This window comes from Urocitellus parryii, chromosome 1, assembly GCF_045843805.1.
Source record: "Urocitellus parryii isolate mUroPar1 chromosome 1, mUroPar1.hap1, whole genome shotgun sequence".
NCBI classification, from domain to species: Eukaryota; Metazoa; Chordata; class Mammalia; order Rodentia; family Sciuridae; genus Urocitellus; species Urocitellus parryii.
This window is the reverse complement of record NC_135531.1, coordinates 239,504,318-239,521,891: the sequence shown is the minus strand read 5'-3', so window position 1 is coordinate 239,521,891 and position 17,574 is coordinate 239,504,318.

Sequence of the window (17,574 nt, the reverse complement as noted above, 5' to 3'; positions counted from 1 at the left end):
AATCCTGACCAAAGTGTCTCAGGTATGAGGAATATGAATTTGGTACTTGTTCAATAGTTTAACTACATGTATTACATTTGCAAAAGTGTCAAGGCCAGTAAGTATCAGAAATAAAAGAGCAAACCAAGATGTGACAGTAGCAATATATTTAATATTCAGTGTAAACCACATACAAAGAAATGAAAAAAATATTATGTGGATTTATGGATGTCTCATTCAAGTTGATTTCCACTTTCTTAAGAAAGAAAAGGTATCATTTTATAGATTCCTTTACTGTTGGTTGGAGAATGCCATGTGTTTTTGAGGGATGGCAAATAGTTTATTCATTAGATCAACAACATTTTAAAATCACTGAACAAGTTTATTTTCCATTAAAATTGTATTTCTTATAACAGATTTTAAAGACAAAAATGTTAAAGGTAGAAATGCATTGAATAAGTACATCAATTGGTAGCATTTCTTAAAAATAGATCCCAATTTTTATTCTTCTTCTCATTTCTCTTCTTTATTTCTTTTCTCTTTTTTTTCCAATTCCTTTGAAAGAAAAGGTAAACTCTTAGTTAGCCTTTTTAATCAAAAGAAACTCCAATATGCTATTACAATAAAGTTTCAGTTAATATGGACTAGTTTTCCAGTATTTCTTCTTGTGGCAATACACTTCATGGTCAATGTATTATTTGTTAATAAACAGAATACTTACAAGGACAGTAGTTAATATGACTTGTAAAGAACCCATATTTTCTTTTTCATAACATTTAGATATAGAAAATAGTTATCTTCCTCATAAAAAACATCACTTGACAACATTGTGCACAGTTGAAATTATGTTTTAAGTAACTTTTATATGTTAGTTTCACTAGTCTTCTCTTTTACAAATACATTCAACTTTTCTTTATTGTACAACTCAATGTTGAAATAATCTAGTGTAACAGAAAGTAAGCCAAATAAGCATTAGTTTACACATGTAACAACAAATTTTACAAATTCCCAAATATCTCAAGTTTTATTTTTTACCACATTCTATTTTAAATAGTAAGGTTAATGACTTAAAACTAACCAAGAATATGTTGTGAAAAAAATAGCTAACTGTGATAATAACTGGCAAAGGAGTCTAATTACACTTAATATCTTGAATTCACAGTATTGTAAGGCAATTATATTAATCCTTTGATGTCTTACATCACAAAACTATTATCTTATTTCCCTAGGAGACAGAAAGGAGAAAGAATGTATTTCTAAGCCTATTTATCTTACTGGTAAAAGTTAATAAAAAAATTCTTTCCTAACTCTAGAACATTATTTCATTTTCCTTTGGAGAAGTTAGGGCTGGGGCAGGCAGTGGGCAAGTTCACTGGCAGTGCTATCTGATTTCATCATGGCTTTAATTTAATTCACATATGTCTGACAAATTTAAAAAGTAGCGATTTTAAGCAAGACTAAAGGACTCTTTGTTAGTAATCCCTGAGGATTTAACCAGCTCCAGTTGAGACTATATTTCCTTTCCCTTCTTCTTTCCTCCTTTTCTTTGCTCAGGTCTCTTATGTTGTTCCAAATGCATTGACTAGAAAACTTCCTCAGGTCACATTTAGAAGACAGGAATGATTTTGAACTTGATTTTTAGGAAGGGTGGTATGATAATGGATTTGGTTGATTGCAAAAATCAAAATCGGCTACCAAGGCTTTTCATATAAATAGACCAATCATGAATTTTTACAGTTACCCAAAACCTCAATCCATCTTCAATAGTGATTGAAATTTCTTCTAAAATTAATTTGTTAAATTTAAATATCTCCATATTATATTGACTTTATTATTCAGGGTACTTATTTGTTCATGTAAATGGCCTTTTTTAAAGGAGGTCATGATCCTCAGCTTGCTAGCAGGTTTTGACAGACTGATATTGGCTCTCTGTTTTCATATTACTTCATTTATTGTATTATTAAATCAATACCAACTTTAGAAGCCAAGAAGATGTTTTATATTGCAATATGGTTGCTCCCTGGAGCTCATTAGCTCATTTTCCTTCAGTTAACTCTATGTGTACTCCACCCCTCTCCTAACTTAGTTCTGATTCTGTAGTCTTGCTTTATATGCAGGCAGAATGCACAGTTTATTCTTGAAATTTTATTGATTGTTAATATTGAAGACAACCTTACTGATTATCTCTTATACATCATCTAACCTAGAGCTTTGCTTTTTTTTTTTTTAAACCGGGGTTGTCTCCATAAGGAAGCAGACAATTTTTGAGGCAAAGTCATATTGTCATTTAAGTCTATAGGTCAATGGATACTTGCTGATTAACTCTGGAAAATTCTTGGATTTATGGAAAAGTTAAGTCTACCCTTTCAATGACATATTCCTCATCTGATTATACTTTAGTGCTTTCAGAGATTGTTAAAATGAAAAGGGGATTTTTTCTTTCTCTTTATTTTGAGTTACAGAGCTACTCCATTATGATGCCAGAAATGGATTTTTTCTGACTGCTACTCATTCTTTCAACTCCAACAAAGTAAAGAGATATTGAAGTTACATACTAATATATAGTTATATGGTGGCATAAATTTAGGATCAAGAATAAAATCAAATGAATATCCCTTAGACTTATTGAATTGAGCTTTCTACACAACTTACAACTCACATCTTTACTGCTAGTAGCTTTAATTTAGATCAAGTTTTTTTTTAAAGCAAGTAAAGAAATGCATGCTGTCCCTATTTTAAATTTCATTCCTCCTTTCTCTGGCTTTCAGTATTAATTTTCTAGTGAAAATGATTAATGTGGAGAATTTACTTCAATGAAACATCCACATCTTCAACATAAACAAAGTTACTGTCTTCATGATGCATTGACCATTAGAAAATATAGTCTTGCTGGACATGGTAGCACTTCTTTAATTCCAGCACCTTGGGAAGTAGAGGCAGAGGGATTACAAATTGGAGACAAGGCTGGGCAACATGTTAAGACCCTCTGCAATTTATTGAGACCCTGTTTCTAAATAAAAAATAAAAGGGGGAGGGGATATAGTTAGTGGTAAGCACCCCTGGGTTTAATCCTAAGTACCAACATAGACACATGCATACACACATACACACACACACACACACACACACACACACACACACAAGATGACCTCAACTAATCTACATGTTGCCTAGGTCCACACAGCATTCATGTAACTTATTTATGCATGTGGGAGCAATGGCTAGAGAACTCAATTCCAGGTCTCTAATTTATTTTAGATAACATTCTGTGTTGAGCAATAAGAATGCTTTCACTGACTTTTTGCAGGAAATCTGTTCTCCCTGAATTTAACATCAGAGATTTGTTTTAATGTTTAAAATGTTCAAAACTTAATTTTTTAAAACAAGGAGGAAAAGAAGAGGATTACTTTAATCAAGTGGAGATTCTCAAGGATACTACTCACTTGGTTACAAAAGTTTTATTTGCTTTTCTAGCCAAATTAGTACTTTGCTCTCGTTCCCATGTTTCTCTATCTAAAAGGGAGGCTGCATATGCTAAGCTGTCAGCTTTTCCAGCAACACTCACAAATATTTTCCTTATGCTGCAAACTAAACTCTTGACTCAGTGTCTTACCCAGTAGACATTATTCATTTTGAAACAACACAGCTGTAATTCAGATTTTCATGTCTGATACCTTTCCTCCATTAGTTAATTTGCAAAAGTAAGCCAAAACATTAAGAGAAGTGCATTTAATAAATTTAATCAAGATAACAAAAGAGAAGCTGTCAATATAACCAACCTTCAGAAGCTGAAAGTAGAGGTGTTTCTATTATTATTGTGGTAAGTGTAAGTTTTGGAATATACATGAAATATGGGATAATTATTCTTAAAATGCTGGTGACTCAATTGATTTATTCACCATTTTGAAAAAATGTGTATACAAATAACAATTAATTTTCAACTTGTTTCTTTACCTTTCAATGTTAAAGAGCTATGTCTTATGATGGAAGTTCATGAAGAAGTTCATGTAGATGATAACATCACTGATATAGTACAAGGATGTGGCACTATATTCAGTGCATAATAGGGATGAAACTTATGAAAATATCATAGATTCAGCTATAGGAGATGGGATCAAGTGAGTTGAAAAATTTTGGCCTCCAGAGAGTAAAGAGGGTTGACTTCATTAGCAATCAGCATCAAAGAGTTTCAGAAGGTGATACTGAGGATCCTGAGGCAAATAAATCATTGTAACTAGGATTCCTGCAGAAAACAATCATAGATTTGTACGTCACCTTTATAGGTCAGATACTTGTATCAAGAAGAACAGGAACAGGAATGGAAAAGGGGAGTTGGAAAAGCATGACAGTATTTTTCTCAGGCTTTCTAGACATGTTCTCTGATATAGGAAGGGAAAATATTACTTTATTAAGTGGGGGACCAAGGTTAGAGTGTGTTTTCAACACTACAAAAGAAAAGTATGAGAGCCAGACTAACAGTGATTTCATGCTTCTGTAGGTTTTTCAAAGGAGCTTTAAATTGGGTCAGAATTGATTCCAGCAAAAACATGTAAAATTGTGGAAAGGACACATGGAAAACAAGAAAATGAAGCAGGGAGACATAGCAGCACAATGGAAAGGGCAGAAAAAAAAGTCCTCCTGCATCTGACAATGATGGGATAAGTTGTTTAGATCAGTCATCCTCCTGAAAGCCATTAAATATTTATCTAAAAGATTTAAAAATAAAATCTTCTCTTAAAAATGCTAAGAAATAAACAGATTGTAAAAAAATGACCAATAACAAGCAAATGGCATTCTTGAAACCAAGGAGGCAAGTAAGCATAGACGCTGCCTTTGACCTATATGTTTTTCCTAATAGAGGCAAATTGTTAAGGATGTTCCTATCATGAGGGGGACAGAATTTGAAGGTGAGGTCACACAGAGGTACAGAGGTTAACAGTAGACCTCGAATTATCTGTTACTGTGGACATAAACCACAAAAGAACTAGGCCTCACCAGGAATTATGAAACAAGTTTCTAAACCTTGAATGGTCCAAGGAATTTAAAACTTAAGCAAAGTTTTAAATTGGATAGGTCATGCCTGCAGTTATCTGTCTGAAGAAAACATAAATTTCATTTGAAAAAAAGAAACTTTCCCAAAGGCTTGAAAATTTGAAATGTAATCAACAATAAAAGATAATGTCATATCATGTCATATTTTATGCATTCAAATATAATTGAGTATTTCCTAGGCTATTATTAATTGACTGATTTCATAAAGAAAATGAATGCAAACTAGCAGAAAGAAGATAATAAAGAAAACAACTTTAAAGTCCTTAGGATATGAGATTATTGGACAAAGATGGAAAAAAACAGTATCCTGATAAAAATCAAGGAAAATAAAAGGCAAATTGGAACAGATCTACAGGAAAGAGTCTTTCAAAATGACATAACTGTATTTGAAAGAGAATCAAATTGAATTTATATTGGAAATTTTTAATAGATATTTTAAAAACAGATTAAACCAAGTTAAAGACAAAGTTTATTATCTGGAATATAGATTAGAAGAAATGATATAAAAATACAACATGGAAGATGAAAGATTTTAATATGTGACTAATAGCATCAACCTTCAAAAGGCTTAACATACGTGTAATTTCAGGGGAGAGAGAGAGAGCAGGAGATAGAGGAGGGGCACATAAATGCAAAAGAAAAAGAGATATCTCAGAATTTTCTAAAGTCAATAAACAACACTACATTACTCAGAAATCTGCACTAATAATTTTATATAGTTAACCCCATATTTCAGTAGCTAAAAATACAATTCATTCATTCCTTTGCTAAAAATTTTCCATAGTGATTAGGGATCAAGTTCAATACTGCTCTATATAATTCTCACTTTGGGACTAGCAGCTAATTTGAACATGCTCTTCTCATGGGATTGGGAATAGCACAAGAGGGACAAGTGAAAACATCTGATACTTCATAAGAACTTGGCAAAAGACTGACACAATTTCACATCCCCCAATTCCACTGAGGAAAGCCCAGAATATAGAAAAGATCATCAGTGCAGTAGAGAGAAACTCTGTCCATTGTAGTCATTGGTATGTTCCAGTAGGAGAGGAATTGTGAATAGAAATGAATAATACCACAGACATCCACCTGCAACTTCATGAAGTTCAATAAATCCCTGAAAAATAAATGAACTATAAAAAAGTCAAAGAAGATCTAAGGGCAACTGAGGAAGACACATTTCCTTCAAAGTACCCACGTTTAGACACTCAGCTGATTCTCCCACACCATTAGCAACAGCAACAATGATAATTATACTCAGTATGAGTGAACTAAAAGTATTGAGGTTAAAGACAAAGATAGTCTAGATGAAAAACAAATTCTAACTATAAACTACCTAAAACACATAGAGCTATAATAGATGGTACTGAAAGACTGAAATTCAGAAGAAAGAAAATATAAAAACAGTAGGTAAAGGATATTCATGTGGCCTAACAGCTCTCTTCTTAACACAGATTTTCATTAATGATGATAAACACATTGACCAGCCAGGAAAGACTAGTTCTCACTTTAAACTTTCTTAGTTCTATGTTTTCTCCTTCTTTACAGATCTTCCCCTTTTGTGATAGTTATCAGGGACATCCTCCATGTACATTTACCGTTCAATGTTCATTTCACAATAATAAAATTCTCTTTTTCTTGAAATATGAAGGCAAAAGTATCTCATTTTACAAATGAAATTTTTTTTTGTTATATCCATGTGTTTCTACAGACCAATAACTACTACTACTAGAATATAGTAATATATCTCATATTTTTACACATTCAAATGCAATTGAATATTTACCAAGCCATTATTAATTGACAGACTTCCCTATATTCTATACATCCTGTTCACTTTGAAATGTCTAGAAGGAAAACAAATATGTATGTCATCTTATCTTTTTCCTTTAGTTGAACAAACCAAAATCATTTCTACTGAGAACATTTCAAAGACACTAATCCTAGATTTTAGGAATATGTTAACAAGTACAAATATTAATAGAAAATAAATTTGGAGAGATTATATTGGATTGCACCAGCTGACACATTTACAGAACTTATGGCCATTTTTTCAGTGAAGGTCTAATGTTTTTTTGTTCTGGATTGTTAAAAAAAATGTCATGTTGAACATGTGCAAAATCACAATGTTTGAAAAGTTTCTACTATGATTATAATGGGAAGAGAAATGGTCATAGAAGAAGAAGACTTGGATTTCAAGCCTCATTTCACCTGGTAATATGATGTGACCTTGGTCTTTGGGGGTTTTCCTGGCAAAGCAGAGATAGTAAAACACTTTGAGGTTGGCATGGAGGTCCAATGGAACATCACATGTGATTCAAATCTTGGTGCATTTAAAATAAAAAGAAATGCTAATGGGTATCATCCATCTGTTCCCTGTACTTAAGTATTTTCTGTATTTTGATCTTCTCCATGCCTGAATGTCCTATGCTTTGAGTGGATGCTCTGATTTCAATATTTTGTCTGTATTCACTTTTCCTAGAAATGTTCAGACAACACATCTCCCATTTCTACTTTTAACAAAATATTTCCGCACATTATGCCTTCCAAGTTTTATTTTGAACTAAGTACCAAATACCCAATAATCAGCATATGCTAGATTGCTAATAGTTACCAATTGTACTCCTCTTGCTAAGTCTTTTGATAAACAAAGAGTTTTAGATGACTTGCAATCCAAAACATATGTAAGTGCTTGAGGACAGCAACCATGATGGAGAGACCTGACCTGGTTTACTTGCCCAAGTTGCATCTTCTTTTCAAATAATGGATCATCCTTGCAAAAAGAATTCTAGCAAGGGATGGGAAACAAAAGGAATGATGCATAATAGGTTGATTGAAAAACTATCCCCATGACACTCAGCTGGGAAAAATATTGTTTCCACATTTCCTAAAGCTGCTATGCTCTCCTTTACCATTTTTATCCATTGAGTAGTTGCAGGGTAGAATTAATTGGGAATAATGAATTCTAGATCAATTTAGTTTAAAGCTTAAGCGTAAATAATAACGTGAAAGGTCTCCTTAAATTTAATTCAACTACATTGGAGTAATACCACAGAACATCCAGGTCTCTCTCCTTTCTTCCTTGCTTTTCTCAAACTTAACTTGAGGTATGAGGAATAAACATTCATGACTTCATGAGTTTGTGGCAAAGGAAAAAATGTATCCTTTATGTTCGTGCTGGTGGCTGGGTATGTGCTGGGATCTTCCTTTGGGTTAGGGATGACCATCCCTGCCCCAGGACATTCTGCTGGGGATTGATGATGCCCACCTGATTAAGTTGTAGCCTGTTTGTTGTTGGTTTTCTCAGACCTGGGATTTCCTTTTTAGCTGATTCATCCTCCCCTCTACTCTTGCTAGTGCTATACCCTTCCTCTTTCATGCCAAGCTCTATGACAACTCTACTCACTCTAAATTTGTATACATGGCTCTTATAAAACGGGGCTATTGCTTTCTTCTGTTTGTCTAGGCCATGTCTCCATCATAGATATACTGGCAAAGGACTCTTTGTTGGCATGAAATTACCTTGCAGATCAGTTACTTCTCCAGAAATCTCATTCTTTTGGTATTTCCCTTAATTTATCTAACACATTCATAACATTCCAGGCCAATGTCCAGAGAGCGAAGGCATGGAGCCACATAACTCACTCCCCAGTTCTCCATTCATCTAACCCCTCTGCTATAAATTCTAAGGTGGGAAATGGTTGGCTATGCTTCCATGGTTTTCTCTAATTTTCTGAATTGATATCTCCTCTATTTCCCCAAAACAAACATGTCAGATGGTGATACCAGGGAATGAAAAATTCCCTTTCAGTAAAGTAATGCAAATTGGTGATTATTTACAAAATACTACTCTTGTTACACAAAGAAGACAAGTAAAAGACATCTTGGTTTAATCTAGCCAATGTGCCTCTTAAGTGTTTCTTGTGCCCTCCTTTCTGTGACACCACTTTCCTGTTCTTCTATGGCCACTCCTTCCCAGGTTTTTATGGAATCTTCTACCAGTCTGTTAAATACTGGTGTCTCCTGGTTTTGTTCCTAGCCGTCTTCTATTCTCAATCTTGATTTTCTCCCTAGAGAGTCTTCACTACTTCCATGGCTTCAAATAGGATGTAGATTTATGGTTTCCCGGGATAAGAAGTGAGTTTTATTTTTCTATCCATATTTTGCTAATGTAATTCCTATAGGTAATGGACACTCAGTGAATAATTGTGAGTGAAATAATTGTATGTTCCTCAAAGTTGAGTAATCTCTGAGATTGTTCTGTTTGCTTCTAGCATACATGGAAATTAAATGCAGACAAAATTCAAACCACACATATATTCAGCGGTTATAGGGAAAAATTTTCCTCCCAATATAGAGAATTTCCATATAATAACAGGGTTTTTAGTAGGAAAAATTAAACTTGTCATTATAGAATTTTGGGTTTGACTCATTGCCCTTAATTTTGTAAAACTACATTAGTCCCAAACAAAGATAGACCACATATGATTCTAAGACATGCATAGAAAAATGAATCCACTCATGCTACATTTTATCTTCTTACCTGAAGGAGAAAGAATAGCAAGGAATCAAATTCTAAAAGTAATTTATTTTTCATTATCAGGCTCTTTAAAGGTAAAAACTATTTGGAAACTCAGTTTCAAAGACAATAACAGAAAACAATCACCCTGGACAACAGTAAAAATCATTTTTTTTCAAAAAGCAAACTACAACAGTTGCTTCGAAAGTAAATTTGGATTCTAACTACATATCAGAGACTCTTTCATCATAAAGTGCATGTTTAGAATACGCTCTTTAGACCCTACTGCTTGCTCTTTAAATAGGGTAGGAATGGACTAGTTAAATAATCTTTAAAAACTTAAAATACAAATTTATTAGTTTCAAAGAAATGTCTTTGAAATTAAATAGAAATCATGTTCTCCTTTTGCATGGAAAATAAATAAAACACCATTAACTAATTAATTAAAAGATTGAAGTACTCATAAGTATTTGTTTTTTAATGTAACAGGTTGTTAATTTTCTTAGTTGTAAAACAGAAATTAAAGAGTTTAAGTAATAGCAGCACAGAAAAAAAAAGCTACATATGGGCCTACAGCTGTTGTTTGAGTCTTATTTTGTTTTCACTTTAGTTCTCATTTATAACACATATGAATAAGGTTATGCTATGCTCTGCATACAAAGAGCAAACAGTCAAGAAAATGAGCATACTGAATCCAATATAGTGCTTAATAAAATGTTTAAAAATGTTTGTATGCTTTCTTTATTTTTCTTTTCTTTTATTTTTGGTACTGGGGATTTAATCCAGAGGTACATAACCACTGAGCCACATCCCCATCTCTTTTTATTTTATTTTTTAAAATTTGAGACAAGGTCTTGCTGAGTTGCTTAGGACATCCTCCTGCCTTTAACCTCCTGAGCCACTAGGATTACAAATGCGTGCCACCACACTAGCTTATATGCTTTCTTTTTCAAAGTCATCTTCTGTTTTCCAGAGGTGTCTCATAATGAAAGGAGAAACCATCTTCATAATAAAGAGAATACCTCCCATACTTGCAAATATGGAATCAAATATATGATACCAAATTGTACAGATATTTTCCCTCCAAAACTCTCTTGAATTAACTGACAGAATTATAAACACAGAAAAAGAGATAGTCACCTATAAGAGAACACAGTCATGTGAATAAATTTCCTTATTTACTTTTTGTTATTTTTCATCTGTCAAAAAAATAGCATTAAACTGATTTTTAATCTTTGTACTTAGAGACTCAATAAAAACATTTTACAATATTTAAAATAATGGAATATATGAAACCGAAATTTCATCTTTATCTTTTGTTGGTATAAAACAAACAATCTGTAATAATCAAATTAATGGGAAAATGTCCACAATATAGTTCCAAAATTTTCAATTACATTTTCTTTAGATAAGTTTCAACTCTAAAATATAGAACTCCTTGGGGCTGTGGTTATCGTTCAGTATAATGTGCTTGCCAGGCACGTGTGAGGCCCTGAGTTCGAACCTCAGCACCACATAAAGATAAACAAATAAAATAAAGGTATCATACTCATCTATAACTAAATATATATATATATATATATATATATATATATATATATATATATATATATATACACACACACATATATAGGGACTTCTTTTGAAGAAACATAGATTCTATGCAGACCTATACCAGCATTGCCATATTAACAGTCCACATATTTTCAACTTTTTATAATAACATATTTGCCATCAAGAAACATGTAAAGGTGGAATATTGATATACTTGAAGGTAACTTTCATATTTTTAATAATGAAAAGATGATTTTATGGCATGTTCTTCATGTGTATGTTTGTATCTGCAGAGGAGTAGAAGAGAACGACAATGAAAGACGGACATCTTTAGCTTTCTGCATTTTATGACGTGGTGCATTCTGTTTGTAAAGCTACATCTAACAAAAAGTTTTCTTTTTTCACTTGATTTGAGGATTGTTTGTTTACCTTTTCTCAAGCAGCTTCTACAAACACAAAACTGTAATGAACTAACATATTATGGGACCAGCCTTTGTTTACCACCCCCACTCCAATTCGACCACCCACAAGTTGAGTCAGAGTTGTACTTTACATTTTCATATAACCAGAACCATATGGAGGGAAATATATTTCCTTAGGCCTCTTTAAAATCATGAAATTAAGTCTTGGATTCTATCTCCAAAAAGCAACAGATAATTTTGCCTTGTGAATACATGTAACTTATTAGGCACACTCCAGGGAATATTGTCACAGCTGACCTGAAAAAATGTAGCCCTAGAAGACACAATCAGAGTTTAAGGCTGAAAATAACAACAACAACAAAATCAATTAAAATCAAGAACTTCTTACAGAAAAGAAAATTGATACTTGAAGACTAAGCTTTTACCCATGGTTATTATAAAAAACAAAATGAGACTCCTCAGCTTAGCCTCTTTGCCAGAGTTACTGCAATTAACTACTTCATCCCTACTGAATCAGTCACTAAAACTTTTAATCCAGAAAATTTGCTGATTTGTACAATTGTACATTTCCATTCCAATCCAGCAGTGGCATGTGTCAAGTAATGTCATGAGGACATTAAATATAAATAGCTAACACTAATACACATTTTAAATTATTTTTGCATTTTTTATCTTTCTCTGGCCCATTTTCCTCTGAAGGAACCAGGATTCTTGCAAGCCACTTCCGCCTTGAGCACAGATCCTCCTCTTCCTGTCTGAAAGGGCTTCTGGCATGCTGCCTTATCCTGGCATTAAAGCAACTTCATGCTGATCATTGTGTTAGGAGAAACACTGTTCCTCCAGGTTTCACAAGAGTTTCTTAATTATTAATTGAAACATGAATCTTTTGGACACAGATATACATTTCATTTATAATATCTGGGAATAAAAATTGTAAGTTTTTATACCTAATACAATATGAAAAATCCTCAAAAGGTAATGGCACTGAGAATTCTCTGAAGTTTAAAGATGCAACACTTTGAAGTTGGTTTCTGTATGAGCAGACTAGTCTCAAGTGTGGTTCAGATATTAACCCTATAGACTACTCCAGGCCATGTATGTAAAATTTCTTATTCCGAGAGAAAAACTATTGCTTTTTTGTTTTTAATCCCTTAAGTGTAATTGATTAACAGATTTGAGGTCACACAGAGAATATTTCAAGTGTCTCAGGAGAGAGAAGATTTTAGTCACACTGGCTTGACTAGTTCATTCACCAGAAAGATCTGTGAATTTCATAACAAGGTGACTTTTTGAGGAATAACATTGAAGGCGATTTTAAATCCTGACCTTTCACTATGTAGGAAATCAACATCCAAGCCATTCCCTCCAGCCCCTCTCCTTTTTGTCTAAAGCCTACAAAATACACTTCTCTGCTGATATTCTCAGACTTCCCAGGCCTACTCTTTCTTGTTTTACAGCCTATCTGGCAAAACGCAACTTTTATTATATTCAAACATCTACTTTATCTGTTGCTTCTCTCAAGTGGCTAAATATGGCTGAAAAATGCAGCTTGGATACATTCTCAGCTACTCCTTTCCTTTCCAAAAATCAGTCTCAATCATCACATTCTTTTCCACCCAGCAAAGTCAAACGTCTTGGGAGTAGTAATGCTAACTCAGAACTTTCTTTCTTTTCTTACCTACAACATCGTGTTGAAGGGGTGCTGTACCAATAACGTTACCTAATGGAGTTTTAAGCATTCAACCAATATATATATTTTTTCAATATACTTTCACTTAACATTTCTCAACAGACCAAGACACACTAATTATTCTATCCCATTCCATTATTGTTTGTTTGGATCACATCAAATATTATTTTAGCTGAGACAGATATAAAAGGTATTCACTGTTGACAAAGACGTTCCACCAGTACTATGTCTGTGGGCATGTGAAAGAAGCCTTCTATCCATATTCAAATCCAACATCCATCTCTTCCTTCATGTTCATCTCCATCCAGTCTAAAGTCCATGAAACACCCTTCTCTGCTGATATTCTCAAATGTCCCCATCCTACTGTCTCTTGGTTTTACAGTCTATCTGGCAAAACCCAATTTAATTATATTCAGATATCTACTTTATCTGATTCTTTTTCCCATGTGTTTAAATATGGCTGAAGAATTCACATAATAAGATAGCCTAAATTGTCAAATTTACAATCCCCCCTTAGAAGAGCTCTCAGCATTGCCCGACAATCCTATCACATCTCAGGGCACTTCATTATTGTCTTTCTCCAACCCCCTCAACTTCCCTCACACCTTCAAAATTTCCTCACCTTCATTCTGAACTGAAAATCTTACTTCTATCTTAGAAAGATGATAATAGTAGTAATAAAAACATAATGTTTACAGAACACCAGACACCAGTCTTAAGACTTGACAAAAATTAACTGCTGTAGGTAAACAGATGCTCTTTTTATCACTACTCTATGGATGAGGCAACTGAGGTTCCAAGAGTTTAGATATCTTGCCCATAATCACATAGCTGTCAGATTCTCACTTGGGCAGTCAGAATTTTGAGTCTGTGTCTTTGACCACTCACATATTGCCTCCTCCTGATATCAAGGTGACAAGCCTCCTACAACTCACCTATGTAATGAAGAAGGTCTCCTCTGGAGCTCATATCTCCATCACATGCAATTTGGGTTTTATGTTCTTATCTTCAGTGACTCCACATGATTTGGTAACTCTTCTTTTTTACCCGGATTCACCCTCCCCTCTTCTCATTCACTGAATTCCATTCTGTTTGCCCATCCACACTTAGATGTTTCTTGGAGAAGGTGTTTGTTCTTCCTAAACTATATTTCCTCACCTCTTACTCTCTATTCAACATTATATTCAATCTTGACTCTTCATTCATGCCTCTTTCTCCAAGCTCACAAATGAACCTCCATGACACTAAATCCAATGCTTATTTTTCATTCCTCACTTCCCCAGAGCTTTCACCAGTCCTCCCCTCTGTTGGCCACTGACTCTTCTTTGGAACACTCCATTCCCTTGGCCATGATCCACCCTTATCAGTGTGAGGCAAGCATCATCTCCTTTGGTAAGGGCTCAAATGAAACATAAAGTCAAAGAACAACCTCTTCTCCTCAGTCTTCTGGAGCCAGGATATACACATTTTCCTGCTGATATCATAAATCTAGATTTTGGGGCTGTGAACTCTGGGACTTATACCACCAACTCCTAGTTTCTCAAGCCCTTAGGCTCAAACTCGGAATATCATCAGCCCCTTGGCTGTGAATCCTATAGAAGCATACTGAATTATACTGCAGGGTTTTTTGGTCATCCAGCTTGAAGGTTGCATATAATGGGACTTCTCAGCCCTCATAACTGTGTGATCTGATTCCCATAATGAATCGCCACTTCTCTCTATCAATAAATCAATCTTGGGCTGGGGATGTGGCTCAAGCGGTAGCGCGCTCGCCTGGCATGGGTTCGATCCTCAGCACCACATACCAACAAAGATGTTGTGTCCGCCGAGAACTAAATAAAATAAATATTAAAAATTCTCTCTCTCTCTCTCTCTCTCTCTCTCTCTCTCTCTCTCTCTCTCTCCTCTCTCACTCTCTCTTTAAAAACAAACAAACAAAACATAAATCAATCTCTATCAATATATCTATCATATGTCTATCCTCTATTGGTTCTCACTCTCTAGGAAACCTTGACTAATACAATGAGTTCCTCTACACCTCAGATCCTTTTTTTGAATTGAAGTAACATACATTGCATGAAATGCAATGTAACCCTACATGAAAGCGGTAACTACTTGATTCGTCCATTTTATCCATGGTGCCTAGCATTATGTCTGACACATAGTAGGGGAACAATAAATACCTGTTTGTTTAAAGAAAAAAGGATCTGTTTAAACTTCATCATCTTTCAGTATATTTTGTGAGAGCAGGGCATCAATATTCATCTAGCTCAATAGCCAAGCAAAATTTATTTTCATTTCTGTTTCCTTAGTCTTTCAATGTTGACAATTACATTTGTTTACCAGGGGCTGTCATAACAAAATACTGCAGACTGGGTGATTTTAATACAGCTGTGGAGGCTAGACTGAAGCTTTTTTCTGGGTTTGTAGATGGTTCTGTCTCACCGTGCCCTCCTGTGGTCTCAACTCTGTGCTCACCAAATCCTAGTGTCTCTTTGTATGTTCAAAATTCCTTTTTATTAGGGACCACCATGACAGGCTGATTTTAACTTAGTCGTATCTTAAAGGCTGATCTCCAGATTGAGTCATATTCTTAGGTATTGGGTTTCAACATGAATTTGGGGCACACTAATCAGTTCACAATAATCTATCGTTACAGTCACATGACTTTTTTCCTAAATATTTTATTCCACCCCTTACTAATATAAGATACCATTATCTTTTACCCAGGGTTAGCCGTTTCTAAGATTTCCTAAGGATCTCTGATTATTCATCTACTCACATGATCTCCTACCTGTTAGTGTGGGCTGGGGGATATTAACCTAGTAAAGAGAAATTTAAAAATTGATAGAATGTCACTTTGGGAATCAGTTTACAAAAAATACTTGGGTTTCTCTCTTGCTGTCAGTCTCTTGCTTTGATAAAAGTCAGTTGCTGAGTTGGCTTACAGTGAGGACCCTGAGGTCAGGAGCTGAGCAAGACATAGGTCAACAGCCACAAGAAAACTGAGGCCCTCATCTGAGAATGCATGAAGGACTGAATCCTACCAACCACCACTTGAGTGGACTTGGAAGTGACTCCCTCTCCAGTGGAGCCTTGAAATGAACGCAGCCCTGGTGGACACCTTGACTACAACTCAGAGAGAATGAGAGCCAGAGAACCCCACGAAGCTGTGAGCAGAAACCTGCTAATGGAATCAGTGAGATAATGAATATTTGTTGTTTGAAGTCATCACATTTTAGGGTCTTGGAATCCAAGCATAAATAACTAATACATCTAGTTTCTGCAGTGGTCTCCTAGCTTGACTCCCTATGTCCATCTGGCTTCCTTCAAATCGCTTCCTCTGGCAGCCAAAGGGATCTTTTTATAACACAGATCAGTCTGTTTTCCACTTAAACCGTTCCATAGCTTCCCATTTATTTCAGACCAACTGCTTGACATGGCAAACAAAGCTCTGCATAGTGTGACTCCTCCCACGTCCCAGCCTCATCTCACCCTCAGTTCTGCTCTCTGTCTAGTCACAATGAAATTCTTTCGTCCCTTGGTAACTTTTATACTGCATCCTTCTTCAGGCCCTTCATGCCTGCAGTTTACTCTGCTTAACACGCTCATCTGTCTTTTGTTCACTTAGTTATAACCCATTCCTTCTTCAGATTTCAAACCCTCGGTTTCTCAAGGAGGCTACCTCTCTCCAGGTCAAGTCTCCTTCATAGTGTTTGCCACAGATCATTCTCTTGGGTTTCTGTGATTAATGTCTTTTTCTTCCCCCACAGTACAAGCTGCTTGAGAGCAAGAGCCACATCTGCTTTAACTTAATATAATATCTACCATGCCTGGCTCTGTGTGTAGAACAAGGTAGATGCACAGTAAATTCTTGTTAAACAAAAAAAAATTATCAAATATCATTTATTACTCCTTTTCTTTTCAATGGATATTCTAGTCAATAACTTTACCTTTTAAAATTATGCAAGTTCAAAGCATATGGTGCTGTTGCCTCCCACAATTAGACTTTTCTAGTAAATATTTATGAGATTTTATTGTCTTTATGGAAAGACTATACAAAAATATTTCTTAATTCATAATGGCATTTAGCCCTTCTGGAATCATGGTAAAATCATAACAGACTAAACGATAAGACTTGGTATTTGATGGCTAAAACAATGGATTAAAAAACTAACCCTAAGCTGCATGTGGTACATGCCTGTATTACCAGAAGATTGAGAGGCTGAGGCACAGGGATTTCAAGTTTATGACCAAAGCCAGCAACTTAGTGAGGTCTTGCCTCAAAATAAAACACAAAGAAAGGACTGGGGATGTGGCTCAGTGGTTAAGTGACCCTGGCTGGGTTCAATCCCCGA